Genomic DNA, 15,326 nt, shown 5'->3' on the forward strand with positions numbered 1-15,326 from the left:
GAGAGCTATTTAGAGTGCCAGTAAGCTATTTAAAGAGATTTAAATGTGCCATTTCCTAGTCATTCTGAGGTGCAGCTATAATTGCTGTTCGTTCCAAATAAATCCTTCAGATTAAATGGATCTCGAGTGTAGTAAGTTCACCGTTTGCTCGCGGCACGCGAACCTTGTCAAAGCTGAGGCTGAGTCAGTCCGGATGAACAGGAGGAAGCTGGCAAATGCAGTTTTAGTCTTAACACTATCATTTGGGGCTGGTGTTGAATGTTTACATTTGGGGGAGAGAAAACTCAGGCCAGATAAGGCAGCCTAGAGCAACACTCTGGAATCAGGAATCCTGACTCGGCAACAAAGTTGCATAATTTAGGGGGAGTTCCTTCTCTTCTCAGTCTTACTTTTGCCACCTGCTCTTTGGCTGCGGTGTGGGTTGAGCTAGATCATCTCTAAGGCTTCTGGCTGGGACCCCGTCCCTCCTTTCTGCTTCTCGGGGCATAGATGCCTCTTCTTCCGTTAGCATTTGCCTGGATGTAGCGCACACGTGTTTTGAGGGCACTCCACGCCTCCACCAAGGCAATTCTAACAAAGCCTGTCTTGAATCAGCTGAGCATCCTTTACCCATCTGCCTGCCCCAAAGGACTCTTTGAGCAAACTGGTGTACACCTGCCAACAGGCTCCGCAGAGCATCTGAGGAACATGCCCAGAGGTGCCGTTAGGATGTGGGAATTATGAGGTGAGCAGGAAGCAGCCAAAAAACCAGGGAGCCACTTGAGCAGAGAGTATAAACATAAATATCCCCAAGCAGGGCCTGGCGCTGGGTTTTTTATGTAGACGTGCTAATATGTTACACGCTAAGGGTTTATTTACGCCGTTTTGGTATTCCCCGCAATTCATTTATCTGCATAAGGAAGAGGCGCTAACAGGACAGTTTCTCATGAACAAGCGTCCCCGTGTGATCCCACTGCTGTTTATAATCCTTCACGCCCAGATCTATAATTCATGAGCTGATGGCCCGGTGGCAGTTTCCATAAAGGCCATGCCGGGCACCCAGTCGTTAAGGCTCGAGCTGTCATGCATGGAATCGAAATAAGCCCACTCTCCTTCTATTCATCACGACGCCACCGACGTGTGGGCAATGATATTATCCAAATATTATTAAAACTTTGAACCCTGTCCCCATAAATTATGGCAGAATGGCTCCGTGGCCATTAGGAGAGGGGAATGGATGGGTTTCAGTTGCCGCCGAGTAATTATGTGCTTAAAAGGAAACGTGGCTGAGCATTCCCCCAGTAAAAAAGGGAGAAGCTGGGCTCGTTTGTTCCTGCAGCCACGTTCGAAGCCGGACGGCTCAGGCAGGTCAAGTCAACCTTCCAGCAGGACAATTATCTTCCTAGAGAGACCAAACATCTGTTATTAAGTATGTACAGGCATCAAGGCAACATGCTAGAAATCTTGTCCACTTCAAACACTTGGCGTATTCCACACAACACCCCCCTCGCGTTTTGTTACTGCAGCCGTCAGCTTTGAAATATGCCCTATCTTCCCTCCCCCGGCCCCTCACTTTAATGAACCCTGCAGCTGCTAAAGATGGTGTTGTAACTTTAGAAGGACCTTGCTATCTTTCTCTGGCTCTTTAAGTAATAATAATAATTTTCGTTGCGTTTTTTTTTTCCCCCTCTCAAACTTTCTTTTGCATTTATGAGTTATTCAAGGAGTATGGCTGGCTGGAGATAACATACAGTTAGAAAGCACAAGGTCGGTGCGTGTTCAGAGAAGACGCTCACTTCTCTCTTCGATCCCAGGGTCTGCAGCAACTTGCGGGCTGGGACAGTGCATGGGAGAGAGATGGTTCTGTGCGGGGTTGATGAAGTGAGAAAGAGGATTTTCCAGGCTATCAGGGTTCCCTGGATCATCTGTGTGTCTTGGGATCCTGGGGAAGGAGGGCGAGGAATCCAAAAGTCAGGAAAGAGGGAGGTAGGAGCAGGTCAGAGAACCAGGCTTTGGACCCAGAAAGAGGGCGGAGCTGAGGGTGGGCAAGATGGCAGGATGAGGTCAGTGGGGGTACCCAGGGAGATAACAGCACAGTCACTCCAGCTGAGCATTTCCAGGCAAGGATAACTGGACGGCAATTTTCCTCCCATAAAGATGCAAAGTATAATATCAAATAGGGAGACTTGGGCCATGTTTGTGGAGGAGGGAGGGCAGTATCTCCTTTGCTAAATGACGTGGTAATAACAGGCCAGATTCCTTTCTTCTCAAGGAGAATGGAATCTCCAGATCTTCAGGGGCACTTACGATATGAGCATCTTAAGAATATATGATGTCTGGATTAGCTTCAAAGTAATCCAGGGTGGAGAGGGGATGGGTGGAGCTGTAGATGAAACAGAAGTAGCCCTGAGTTAATAATTCTTGAAGCTCAGTCGTGGATATGGGGCGGGGGTGTTATTAGATTATTCTCTACAATTTTTTTTAATATCTTAAAAGTTTCCATAATTAAAACAAAAATCTCCAGTTGCCAAACTCCTTTCTGATGGGAGCTGGCAAAGAACCCATTTTCCCAGGACTGAGGTCTATGGGAATAAACCCAGAGAATGGTAGGTGAGTTTGGCTAGTTGATTGACCAGTTTATTGGACTCTCAGCTCTGATCCAGCTCGTGAACACTTCTCCTGGAAAGAACCTACTTGACATGCTGTTATATCATGCTCCTCCTCAGAAGCCCACGGGGTTTCCTGGCCCAATGCCTCTTTCCTTTAGCTCCTTCCCACCTGGAGCCTGGCAGGAGGGTCAGGTAGCAGTGATGATGGAGGAAAGTTAGACACTGGAGCGGTGGCACCAAGAACATTCTGGGACATCCCTCCCCTGCGATCGTTCCCCTTCGGTACAGGTATCAGTTCCTGTGGCATGGCCTTTGACCCCTGACCTCTCTTCCCTTGGTCAGTACTGGGAGGAAGGCAGCTCTAGCACAGCCACTTGATGTCACCATAGAGGAAAGGAGGAAAGACACATGGATACCCAGGATCCAGTCCCCTTCAATAGCACAAGCAACTTTTTCCTTCTCATAAATGCTGACACTGACCTTTAAAACAAGTCTCTTAGAAACTAGACACACACCAAGGAACAGCCCAGAACAGGAGGGAGATCTGGAAACTAAATATACCCATTAAATGAGGGCAAGTATTTGGGAGTCGTGGTAGACATCGGATGTCTTTGTGTCAGAATTCATTCCCACCTCTTCTGGAAAAATCACCTCAAGTATCCTTTGGAGAACCAGCCCGCTTCCTCTCCAGGCTCATAAAATGTTAGTGGAATTCACCTCACTCCCGACTCTGCATCCATTTCAGGGGCGGTCGTGTGACTGGGGCATCCCCTGGCCAGAGCGGTTGGTTAAGGGATGGTCAGTTGACCCAACTCAAGCTAATGAGATTCAGTTCTGGGACTTTGGTTGAAATGATAGATAAAAAACACATTTAGGACTATTGGCAGCCATTTTTGATGGGGAGAAACTGCGTGAGAATGAGTTATGACTGAAGAAAACAGAGAGATGGAGAGGATGAGACATCAGCCCCGACATGAGCCAGGGATGTGAACCAGTTCCTTCCTGTTTTTCATTTGCTTGTATAGAGCTAGATTTCTGTTACAACCAGAAGAGTCCTTGAAACCGAGGGCTAACCTGATTAGACCTGCACCAAACCTAACCTGCCTTGGTTGCTTTCAGTTGCTTGTTTTTAGTGGATTTTCCACTAACTCCCACTAGCTTTCTTATAGACAGCCTCTCTGACGGATGGGTCACTATATTAACAGCTGCTTAGGTTGTTTTTTAGGAAGTTGGAAATAGTTCTTTTTTAATTTTTATTGTTTTTATTTTTATTTTGGGGGGAAATAATTAGATTTTTTTTAACGGGTGTATTAGGGATTGAACCCAGGACCTTATGCATGCTAAGCATGTGCTCTACCACTGAGCTACACCCTCCTTCCCCCAGGAACTTGGAGCTAGTTCTTGCTTAGTTCAAACAGGTTGAGACCATGGACCATTCAATTTAACCTGCGTGAATATCCAGTGGATGATTTTTTGGCATCAGAGAACCAATCCACCCTCAGAACATGCTCATGTTACACTTTCTGAATATGTGTCCAATGGAGACCAGGAGGCTGGACTACACCTGCACAGATCACCTACTACCTCACTTTTCTTACCTCCTATCACCTTTCTCCACATCTTGGACCCTCCTGCCTCCTTATCTCATCTTCGGAGAGGCAGATGTGAAATTTGTTCTCCCATCTCCTCGCTTGGTGCCTCGGAAATAAACTATTTCTCTGCTGCAAACCTTTGCATCTCAGCGTTTGGCTTGCAGTGCAAGCGTGTGGGGCAAATGAACCTGGTTTGGTAACATCCTGACATAATGGTTAAGAGCCCGTTGGGAACCAGAGGATGGCATTGGGCCCAGTTGGTCAAGAAGGCAAAGGACCAGGGGCCTCAGGCATGGGGTTGAGTGAAATGTGAAGCCAGTGACAGAAAACCTGTGTTCCATGCCCATGGGGCCCTCAATGACGGACCAGGTGAATTCACTTTCTTGGTGAGTTCGGGTGTGACCTCCAAGCCCTTTTCCACTCAGTGTTGCAGGTGGCCAGTGTTGGTCAGCCACATTTGGCACAAGGACAGACGTGTCTGCCTTTCTTGCTTGAGGCCCTGGAGAGGAACCAGGTAAGGGCTTTTTCTGGGAGAATTGGAGTGGAAGGGTGCTGTAGACTCAAGGACACTTCACAGAATCGGGCCCCAGGCTCAGAGAAGGAAGGCATGGTAGTGTTGAGGGGGCTTGGTGATGAAGTCCCTAAACTGGGCCCCCTGACTCAAACCAGAGGCCAAGGGCAGGCCTTGCGCTTTGGACACCCTCTCAGGGGCCGCATGTCTGAGCTGACTGTTGTAGAAGGATGGGACCGGTAACCACGCCCCCTCAAGCCCTTGGGCACCGCGTCAGCCCCCTTACTGGAGGAGCAGCATGGTTTCCCCAGAGCCAAAATGCTGGAGATTGAAACCTGGCTTTGCTACTTTTTTAGCTACGTGACCTTCAGCAAGAAACTTTACCTCTCTGAGCTTAGGTTCTTCATCTGTGAAATGGGAATAATAAGAACATCATCTCCTTGGCTTGTAGTGAGCACGAAATTAGTTTACTCAGGTAAGGCGCTGAGTATAATGCCTGATGAACGTTAAATAAAAAAACAAATAAAATTTCGTTTATTTTCAGGGGTTCAGCTGAGGATCTGGTTCAGATGTAAGAGAGTCAGTCTTGATTGAATTCTCAGATTTACTCCACTCATTCTCTTGCTCTCTCTTCCATTCTTTCAGTAAACATTTGGTAGGCACTGACCTGGCTCCAAACTCAGAGACAGTTTCCTCTCCAGATGACGTCTTCCGATTCCTTTTTAGTTCTTGGATGATACAACTGCCAACAGTGCTTCTAGATGTGAGCCCTCAAACCTCAGTTCACATACAGGCAGCTTCAGAACAATGTCCTGGACCTTTCTGTCCACATGATTCATATTCATCTACTTTCCTTGCCTAGCAGGTATTCACAGAGATGAGATCTGGGAAACTGGGGTTCCGGGAGGTGAAATAACTTGTCAAGGGTCCATCAATTAAGATGTGGCAAAGCTGGATTTGCAACCTGACTCTGACCTCTTTTTTTTTTTTTTTTAATTGAAGTATAGTTGATTTGCAATGTTGTTTTAGTGTCAGGTGTACAGCTAAGTGATTCAGTTATACATACATACATATATTCTTTTCCAGATTTTCTTCATTATAAATAATTACAAGATATTGAATATAGTTCCCTGTGCTGGATAGTAGGTCCTTGTTGTTTATTTTATATATAGTAGTTTGTATCTGCTAATCCCTAACTCCTAATTTATCCCTCTCCCATCCTTTCCCCTTTGGTAAGCATAAGTTTGTTTTCTATGTGTGTGAATCTGCTCCTGTTTTTTAAATAAGCTCATTTGTATCATTTTTTTTTTTAGATTCTACATATAAGTAATGTCATATGCTATTTGTCTTTCTCTGTCTGACTTACTACACTTACTATGATAATCTCTAGGTCTTCCCTGTTGCTGCAAATGGCATTATTTTATTCTTTTTTATGGCTGAGTAGTATTCCATTGTATATATGTATGTTTATACCACATCTTCTTTATCCGTTCATCAGTTGATGGACACTTAGTTTGCTTCCACTACTTATCCTTACATCCTACTGATGTGGGCCACCTCATCATCATCTGCCTTGCTTGATATTGGGCTTTGTGGCCAGTGTTTCCACCTCTCCCACCACATTGTGGAGCTCTGGAAAACTAGAGCCATATTTCATTTATCTCCGCCTTTCCCCAGAGCAAGCCCTCAGAACAGCTGCTGAGTGGAATTGCCTGGGCATTTATGCAAATTGCCCAAAGTGGCAAATCAGGTCAGCAGCTGGAGAAGTGCTAGAAATATACTCTCTCTTTGCAAGTCCCCCTCAAGAGCTTGCACTGTGCCCTCCTCACTGGTTTACAAAAGGATATCCATTTCTCAGTGAGATCTTTGTCCCTTTCTCTGACCTAAAAGGTCAGTGCCTACGATTGGGCTTCTGGGGACAACTGGACAGAGAACTTCATGAAAGACAGCCTCGGAACATCCCCCGGGCCAGACTCCTCCCACAGTGGTTCGCGCAGCCAGGCCTTCCAGGCCCTGTTACCAGCATCTCCATGCAGGGCTGCTGACTGCATCGCCCAAGGGAGTCCTCTTCTTCCCTGGGTATTCCCCGGGCCTCTCCCCTTATAATTTCCTGTTCGCTGGCCTCCCTCTAATTTATTGCTTCTGTTTATGATTCGAGGTTAAAGCTTTCAGCTCCATTTCCTTAAAAACAGAATTCATTCCCCCCTTCAAGGGGCTGACTTCAAGTTGTCTCTGAACAGCGGGCTCCTGGAAGAGGTGGGGATGTCAGGTCGTTCCTGTCAGCCGGGCAGTGACCTGACACAGCCATTTCCAAATTACTTTCAAAGAACTTACACGTCTCCAGCTTCCAGAAGCTTCTGTGTGTGTTGTGGGATCCATACGGTCTGAAAGTTTTAGACACACTTATAAGGCAGGAGGCACTGATAATGAGTGGGTGGGGACACATCTGGGCCCAGCAGGGTGGGAGGGTGTGGAGGACCTGAGCCAGCACAGGGAGAAGGGGAGAAAGCTGGGGACAGAGCTGGCTCAGAAGGGCACCTCGAGGAGACCCAAGCCTCTTCTAAACTCCCCCAACCTAGAGAAGCCATTTCCCAAAGAACAGTCTGTTGGGCCCACGTGCCCATTTCTGGACCCTAGTTTCAAGGTCTACCTCCAGCTGTGATCTGCCTCTGGCCAGGGGTAGCCACTCACCTGTTTTCCCAGGCCCCCAGGGCTATCTGGCCCTCAAAAGCACACCTTTCCTGGCAAGAAGTCTCTGTGGGGATGTCGGCTGGCCTCTAGTTTGGATTCACCTTGTGGATTGTTGGGGCTTCTAAGTCTCTAGTCTAGGTTGCCTACAATTCCCAGCCTTCCTTCTGCTCTCCTTGCCTGGATTCCCAATATGCTTATTCACTTATTTGTTCAACAGGCTGATATTTAGTACCTCCTCAGGGGTCAGACCCTGGATGAGGCCACGGCCTAAAGAGAGATGAATTAGATGCTACCAAATGAAAGTACCGAGGAGCGTGCGTGAGGGAGGTCATCGCCCAAAATGTAACAGTTTCGTGTATAAAAGTACCTGAAACCATCTCTATAATTTTGTTATTTCAAGAATACTGTGTAAATGGAATCCTTCTGTATGTAAGCCTTTGAGGTTGCCTATTTACATGTAGCATAATTCCCTTGCTCTAAGATCATAAAGTGTAAAATGAGGGTCCGTGTGGGATTAAGGAGCTCTCTTATTCTCCATCCTAAGAGGCAAAATCCTGGTTTCTAATTGCTGCAGATAACAGCTCCTTCTGCCTGGGACCTACCGTTTCCTTCAGGTGCCCTGGCTCTGTGCCAGTCTCTGCGTTAGGCAAAGGTGAGCAGGTGAGGCCCCTCATGGAGCTTAGGGTGAATAATAATTATCACTAGTGTACAGTGCTTTCTTTTCACCAGGCGCTAATCTAGGGACTGCACCGCACCCTTGTTTGGGGCAGTCTCCCCCAGTGGATGGACGGGGCACCATTTTGTCTCCATGGTGATGACAGGATGGGATGCAGACCATGTTCTCCCAGAGAAGGGCCTTTCTAACACACCCAGTGGTAACCACAGGTTAGTGGGCTCTGTCCACAGCACACGTAGAGACTTTGAGCCAAGGTCAGAAGGCAATGGTAAAAATATATCTGGGGCATTGTCCAGAGGAATTTGACAAATGCTTTTAAAAATAATGACTCTAGTCATACAAAGATTCCCCAATGCCACTCCCTAAGGCCGTATCATGTTTATAGTCTGTGTTTGCTGAAAGCTGGTCACCACAGTATCAGTTAAGGGGTGTTCTTGGCTCCTTCTTCCACGAGGCCACGGAGGGGACCACCTCGGAACAGCTTTGCCTGAAAGATGATCAGGGACCTGGGCTTCAGGGAGGGAGGAAGCTACCATTGTCACTACAATTCTGATGAACTGGGCTGGTTTATAAACCAGGGGCTCCCTCTCTTCCTCTCCATTCTCACCTCTCCTCAGCCCTCACTCTGGGTTTTGTTAACTTTGGGTTATTCAGTCTGATGGGGGACCCCCTCTCTGTCCATTGGAAATTCCAGAACACTTTGTGCATGCCTTGTTGAGCCCATCTTGGCTGATAATTCTTAAAAATCAAATAAGAAGAGTTGTAGAGAAGAGTCCACCAGTGACTGACGGTTGTTATCCATGGAGCTAATTAATTAGTGCCATTGAGCCCAACTCAAAAGAGAATTTGTGCCAATGTTGGCTGTGATAGTGATATTTTCCAGGGCTTGTCTCCTGCACCTAGAAGGATGCTTTAAATTTGCTCTAACTCCAGCTGTAAAGAGAAGATATAATATCACGTGTGAGTGTGAAAGCCTCTAACACGTCAAAATTTAGAGAGTGCAGGGGGAGGGGAACAGAGAGAGGAATGAGAGGGAATATAAATCCAAGTGGATGATCCCAGTGGATCAAAGAATCATCAGATGAATAAACTCACTGTATTTCTCTGAAGTTGTTTTCTCTCCAGTTGTGTCCCCAAAATTCATGTGTTGAAGTCCTAAACCCGACAGGGCTCAGCATGTGCCTATATCTAGAGATAGGAGTTCTAAAGGGGTAATTCAGTTAAAATAAGGTCATTAGGGTGGGGCTGTAATTCCATCTGACTGGTGTCCTCATAACAGGAGGAAATGAGGACACAGACGTGCACAGAGGAAAGAGCATGTGAAGACACAGGGAGAAGGTGGCCATCTGCAAGCTGAGGAGGGAGGCCTCCGAAGGAACCAAACCTGCTGACATATTGATCTTGCACTCCTAGCCTCCAGAACTGTGAGAAATCAATTCGTTCAAGCTGTCCAGTCTGTGGGGTTTGTTATGGCAGCCTGAGCAGACTGGCCTCAGAGTTCCTGGCTTAGAGGAGCATTTGATACAGATGATGATTTTTTTTCTATTAAATTAATTAATTAATGTATTTATTTATTTCATTTTTTTAGGGGCGGTGGTGATTAGGTTTATTTATTTATTTGTTTTAGTGGAGGTGCTGGGGGTTGAACCCAGGACCTTGTGCATGCGAGGCAGGCACTCTACCACAGAGCTATACCCCACCCCCAAGATGAAGATGTTGATAGTGATGACGATGACCTATGTAGTACTGGCTGGGCCTTCTTTTAAGAATTCTAAGGGAAATATTCATCATTCTTCACCACAGGCCCAGGTACACAAACCTTCCAGATTATCCTCTCTTCCAGGGTACTTTTATAGCCCAGCGGCAATGCCCTCTGTGGCTGCCTGAAGTGCTCCCACCCCCAACCCAACCCCTCAAGGCAGTTTTGAGGGAACTGGTCCATGAGCCAGTCTCTTTAATTCTTCCCCGGGGAGGCTGGACTCAGGGGGACAGGGAGGAGGAGGTAAGCTCACCTTCCCCACGACTCTAATGATTGATGGAACATCTGGCGAGCTCCAGGTGCCTCCTCAGTCTCTCTCTTTTGCCTACTTGATAATAGATGATCTCATCTGTCTCTCTACAGCACTTCCTTCTCCGTGTAGGTGACAGAGATGGAGCGATCCCATCCTTCACCTGGAGGAAACATGACTTCCCAGGGAACGCGCCCTGCATTGTAGCCAGCCGCGGGGGCATCCCGGGAGGTTGCCACACTGACTGCTTGTAGGCATTGCCGGGTGCAGCTGTGTGACTGGCTGGACCACCCACCAATGGTGGGGTGCCTCTGGCTAAGCAATGGGAAATTAGAAGCTTCTCCTAGTTTTATGTACAGTCTGACCCCCTCTCACCCTCCCTGTATCCCAGTGGCATTTCTTATAGAAGCCAAAACACTCCCCTTCCCCCCTTTAAAATTATATTATACAGGGGGGAGTGTATAGCTCAGTGGTAGAGCGCATGCTTAGCATGCATGAGGTCCTGCTTCAATCCCCAGTACCTCCATTAAAAAAAAAAAAGAATATCATTTAAAAAATCATAAAGTTAAAATTATATTACACTGAAACATTGAGACAGGCCAAAAAAGCCACAGAGAATATTTTCATAAACATTGGGGTACCCGACATTCAGCTTAAGAAAGGAAGCACTGCAAAACACAGTCAAAGCCTCTTCTCGGTACCATTTCCCACCTTTCCTTCAGGGCTAACCACTGTTCTGAATTCCCCCGTACCTGTTTTGCTAATTTTACCATTTTTGTATGTGTTCATATAGTTCTCAACTTTAAAAAAATAAATGTTATATCACTGTTAATAGTCTCTGGCAGCTTTTTTTTTTTTTTTCTCCTACATTGTTTTGTTAGTGCTCTATGCTGGGGCTTGGAGTTCTTTTTTTCCCTTTTCTTTTTTGTTTGCATTTTAAGCACTATAGCAATGAATATTCTTTTTTTTCCCCTTCGTTTGTTTGTTTGTTTATTTATTTATTTATTTATTTTTATCATCCTATTTATTTTTGTTTTTGCAGGGAAGGTAATTATGTTTAGTTTTTTTTAATGGAGGCACTGGGGATTGAACCCAGGACCTCATGCATGCTAAGCATGCGCTCTGCCACTGAGCTATACACTGCCCACCTAGCAATGAATATTCTTGTACATGTCTCCTTCTGCAAATGGGCCAACATTTCTCTGGCATATACTTACAGGTGAGGAAATGCTGGGTCCTGGGGAATATGCACCTCCAGCTCTTCTAGATGGCAGCAAATTGCACTTAAGAATGATTTTACCAACTTATACTTGCACCAGAGAGGTAAGAAAGCTCCCACTGCTCAAATACCTCACTGCATTGATTTGTCAGACTTTTAAAATGTTTTCCAACTGATCTCAGTGGAAATGATGTTCCTCATTATGGTTTACATGGCATTTCACACACACACAAGCACACATACACACACATGCAGAAGTGTTTAAGCCTTTTGCTCCTGTGTTAATCTGTGAAGGCCCCTCTGCATGAATGAAGTTGGGAGCCACAGGGTTTGGAAATGGTGTGGTCTGATTGTGATGGGAGAAGGATGTGCATTCTGGTCAGACATGACCTGGATTTGGCACCCTGTGTATGTGGTCTTGCAACTTTGAGTAGGTGGCTTTACCTCTCTGAACCTCAGGTTTGCTCATGTGTAAAATGAAAAAAATAATGCCATCTAAGAGTGGCTGGGGAATTAAGAGCTATGGTGTGTAGAGCATTTAGCCCAATGACTGGTACGTTAATCCTTGGGCAAATGGCAACTGCAAATCCCTCTCCCTCTATCCCTCATTTACCTTCACTCTGATCTAATGGAAAGGTAGTTGTGTTACCTTTAAACACAGACAGGCTATTAAATCCTAATAAGGCTACCAGCATTACCTAACCTGGATATCCCCTATCTCAGTGAATAGTGACTAGTGCTTTGTAATTAGTGTATTAATTGTATGCAAATAGATTCCACTATGTTGCTACAGGGTACCTCTGATCTCTACCCATTGACCTGCTTCCTTGAAATTTCATGATTTGGGTTCATTTGCTCAGAACACTTTTCTTTCAGGGGATCCAGAGTACCCTTTGACCTGGTTGAGTTGAGGAATCATAAATTTCCAACTAATGGAATTTTAGAAGCCAGGTTTCACTGAGTGAACAAATGACAGCAGATAACCCATGGGAGAAGTTCTGTCAAATTAATGACTGGCATTTTCATAGCTCCGTCTGGACTCTGCTCAAAGTGAATCATCTAAGGAAGAAGTTGTGCCTGGTTCCAGACCTTTGCTAACTGATGTTTGCATTTCATAAATGTGCTTGAATTCCATGTCTTTCATTTCAAACTGGGCAGCCACTGCTCATCAAATCTTTCCTTGTGCTAACATCTTTGACCAAGGCCGTGGGCTTTCATCAAATAACCAATTAACTTTCAGAATTAAAGTATACAAGAGCACAATGAATTAATTTGCTACTTTTTATCTTCTTTGGGCATTAATTCCCTATCAGTCTTTAGCTATGACACACACATACACATACATCAATTAAGCCAATGAATTTCCATTGAATGCCCATTCTGTGCTAAGCTTCACCATGTGATGGGCAAAAACAGCCAGACCTAGCCTCTCAGAGCTCATGATCTAGAGGGGCAGACAAACATTAAGCAGATAATCTCATAAGTAAAAATATCTCAAATTGCAAAAACATGTTATGAAGTACAGAGTAAGGTGTACTGAGTGAGAATAACAGAGATACTTTGGAAAGGATGGTGGGGAGAGTCTCTGTGGGGAGGGACTTTTGACCTGAGACAGGGAGAATGAGAAGGGGGTCAGCCAAGTAAAGACTGGAGGAGACGATGCTCCAGATGAAGGGAAGGGGTGAGCCAAGGCCCCAAGGTGTGGAAGAATAGACTCACTGGAGACCCAGATAGAAGGCCCTATGTGACTTATCCCAAACCTCCCAAAATGATTGCAAAGGCTCCAGCTATAACACCTAGATTCCAGGTAAGAAAAGGGAGCAAGGCGAGTATTTTAAAAAGCAATGTCATACAAATGCTGTGGTTAATATTAAAAAGGATCCCAATATTTCAAGGGATGAATTTTTTTATAAAGAAATTCTGCAATGAAAATTATCTTGATACACAAAAGTTTTGTTAAACAAGATTTAAAAATTTCAAAATCAGAAAATGTTGAAGACTAAATTCTTTCAGATTCAAACAAAAATGCAACCTATACAATCTCCATAATAAAAAGCGTCCTGTATGCCCATTCTGGGCACTTTGAAATGCTAACATTTTAAAAGTCTGAGTGGTAAAGACAGCACTTAAAGGCTTCATGAATTTTTTTTTCCAAAAAAGTATACTCTCACTAAAACATTTTACCATTTTATCTAAGTAGTAAAGGGTCAGAGTAAATGGAAGGGAACCGGGGAGATGGGCAGGGACTTGTCATGAGGAAGGATTACTGATTTCCAGGATTACTTCCCATCACCCAGTTCTGGCTCCTGCTGTTCATCTCGGGATGTGGACAATCCACAGTTCTTCTATGTCTTTACCTGAGCCATCTTCTCCACCTGAAATGTACTCTCTACAACAATCTTCCATACTTGGCAAAATTTTATCTGTCCATCAAAGCTCCTGCTTCCTCCTGGATCTGCCCCGCCACTTCTAGGAAGAGAGTCTCTCTCAACACCTATAGCACATAGCTACCCCTCATCTTGGCTGCTTGCCAATTCTGACTCTGGACTCAACTTCTTATCAGCCTGTGCGCTACTTGAACATGATCGCCTTGGGTGTGAAGACCACGTCCCATTATCTTCATACTCTCTCTTTCCCTTCCCTGTCCAGTGTCCTGCCCAGGTCAGTATGTCTTATGTAACTTCTCCATGAGTGAGTGGAATACCTAAAGGAACTGAATAAATGGATTCCTCTTCTAAAGTGTTAGCCCCTGTGTCTGAGACTGCTGGTTGCCTATCCAATATCCATTCCCCCTTTCTTCTTCACCAAAAGAATCCCAATTTTATTTGGCTGGCAATTAGTCTAGTTAAAATATTTATTCTCCAGTAGGCATGGCCAATGAGATACAAACATAACTTACTGGGTGGGACTTCTGGGACAGCTCCTTAAAAGTGGCTTACTCATCTGGATAATATATCATTTACCCTCTTGTTCCTTTTTCTTGTCTGGAATCTGGGTGTGATAGCTGGACCCTTAGCAACCTTTTTGGACCTTGAAGCAACTTTGAAGATTGAAGCCAGTCATAAACTTGGTGGAATATAAATATTGAAGCTTGGTTTCTGATAACCATGGAGCACTGTGTCATCCTTGGACAGTCTACCTCAGGACTTCCTATCTATCTTAAGCCATCGTTAATTTCTCTTACATGCAGCCAAATTTTTGTTAAACACCTTCTTTGTCAATATTCTGTTTTTTCTCCCAACCTTGTCATTTATTTGTCACTCCTCTTACATTAAACAAATATAACTCTGCTGTGTCGTCAGTGCCATCAGTCTGGAACTGATTTCATTCATTCATTCATCTATTCATTCAATAAATACATACTTAGCAGCGTAAGATATGTACCAGGCACTGAATTTTGTATAAGGACCCAGAAGTGAGCAGAAAAGCCCCTGCCTCTGTCCTCAGGAGCTCAGGTGTTACTGGGAGGAAGAAATTTCTAAGTCAGAAAGAACAGCTTGTTCAAAGGAAGGCCCAAGGCAGAAGCAAACACTGAACATCTGAATAATTGAAGAAAGACACAAGGGCAAGGAGGAGAATGTCAGGCCATACAGGCTTTGGAGGCCATAGAAAAGATGTCATGGTTCATTCTGCAGCATCAGGAAGCCACTTAGCTGCAAACCACACTAAGGTATTCATGGCTAGAATTGACATTTTGGTGATCTTTGGCCCTGCATTGGTCCATGCTTGAATTCACCAAAGGAATAAATATTTAATGATGGCATTCATGGTTTGCTAGTGAAGGCATTTAGGAAGGGGTAATACAGAAGTGTCCCTGAAAACACACCAAAGGTAAATACCACCCTTGCAAGAAGAGGGAGACACGATGGCAGAGTAGGGGAACACTGCGCTCGCCTCCTCCAGGGACACACCAAAACCACAACTACATATAGAGCAACTATATCTGAGAAGGACCTGAAGACTAGCAGAAATGATGTCCCACAACTAAGGGCATGAAGAGAAAGCCACACTGAGACGAGTAGAAAGGGTAGACACGTGGT

This window comes from Camelus ferus, chromosome 9 (assembly GCF_009834535.1).
Source record: "Camelus ferus isolate YT-003-E chromosome 9, BCGSAC_Cfer_1.0, whole genome shotgun sequence".
Taxonomy (NCBI): domain Eukaryota; kingdom Metazoa; phylum Chordata; class Mammalia; order Artiodactyla; family Camelidae; genus Camelus; species Camelus ferus.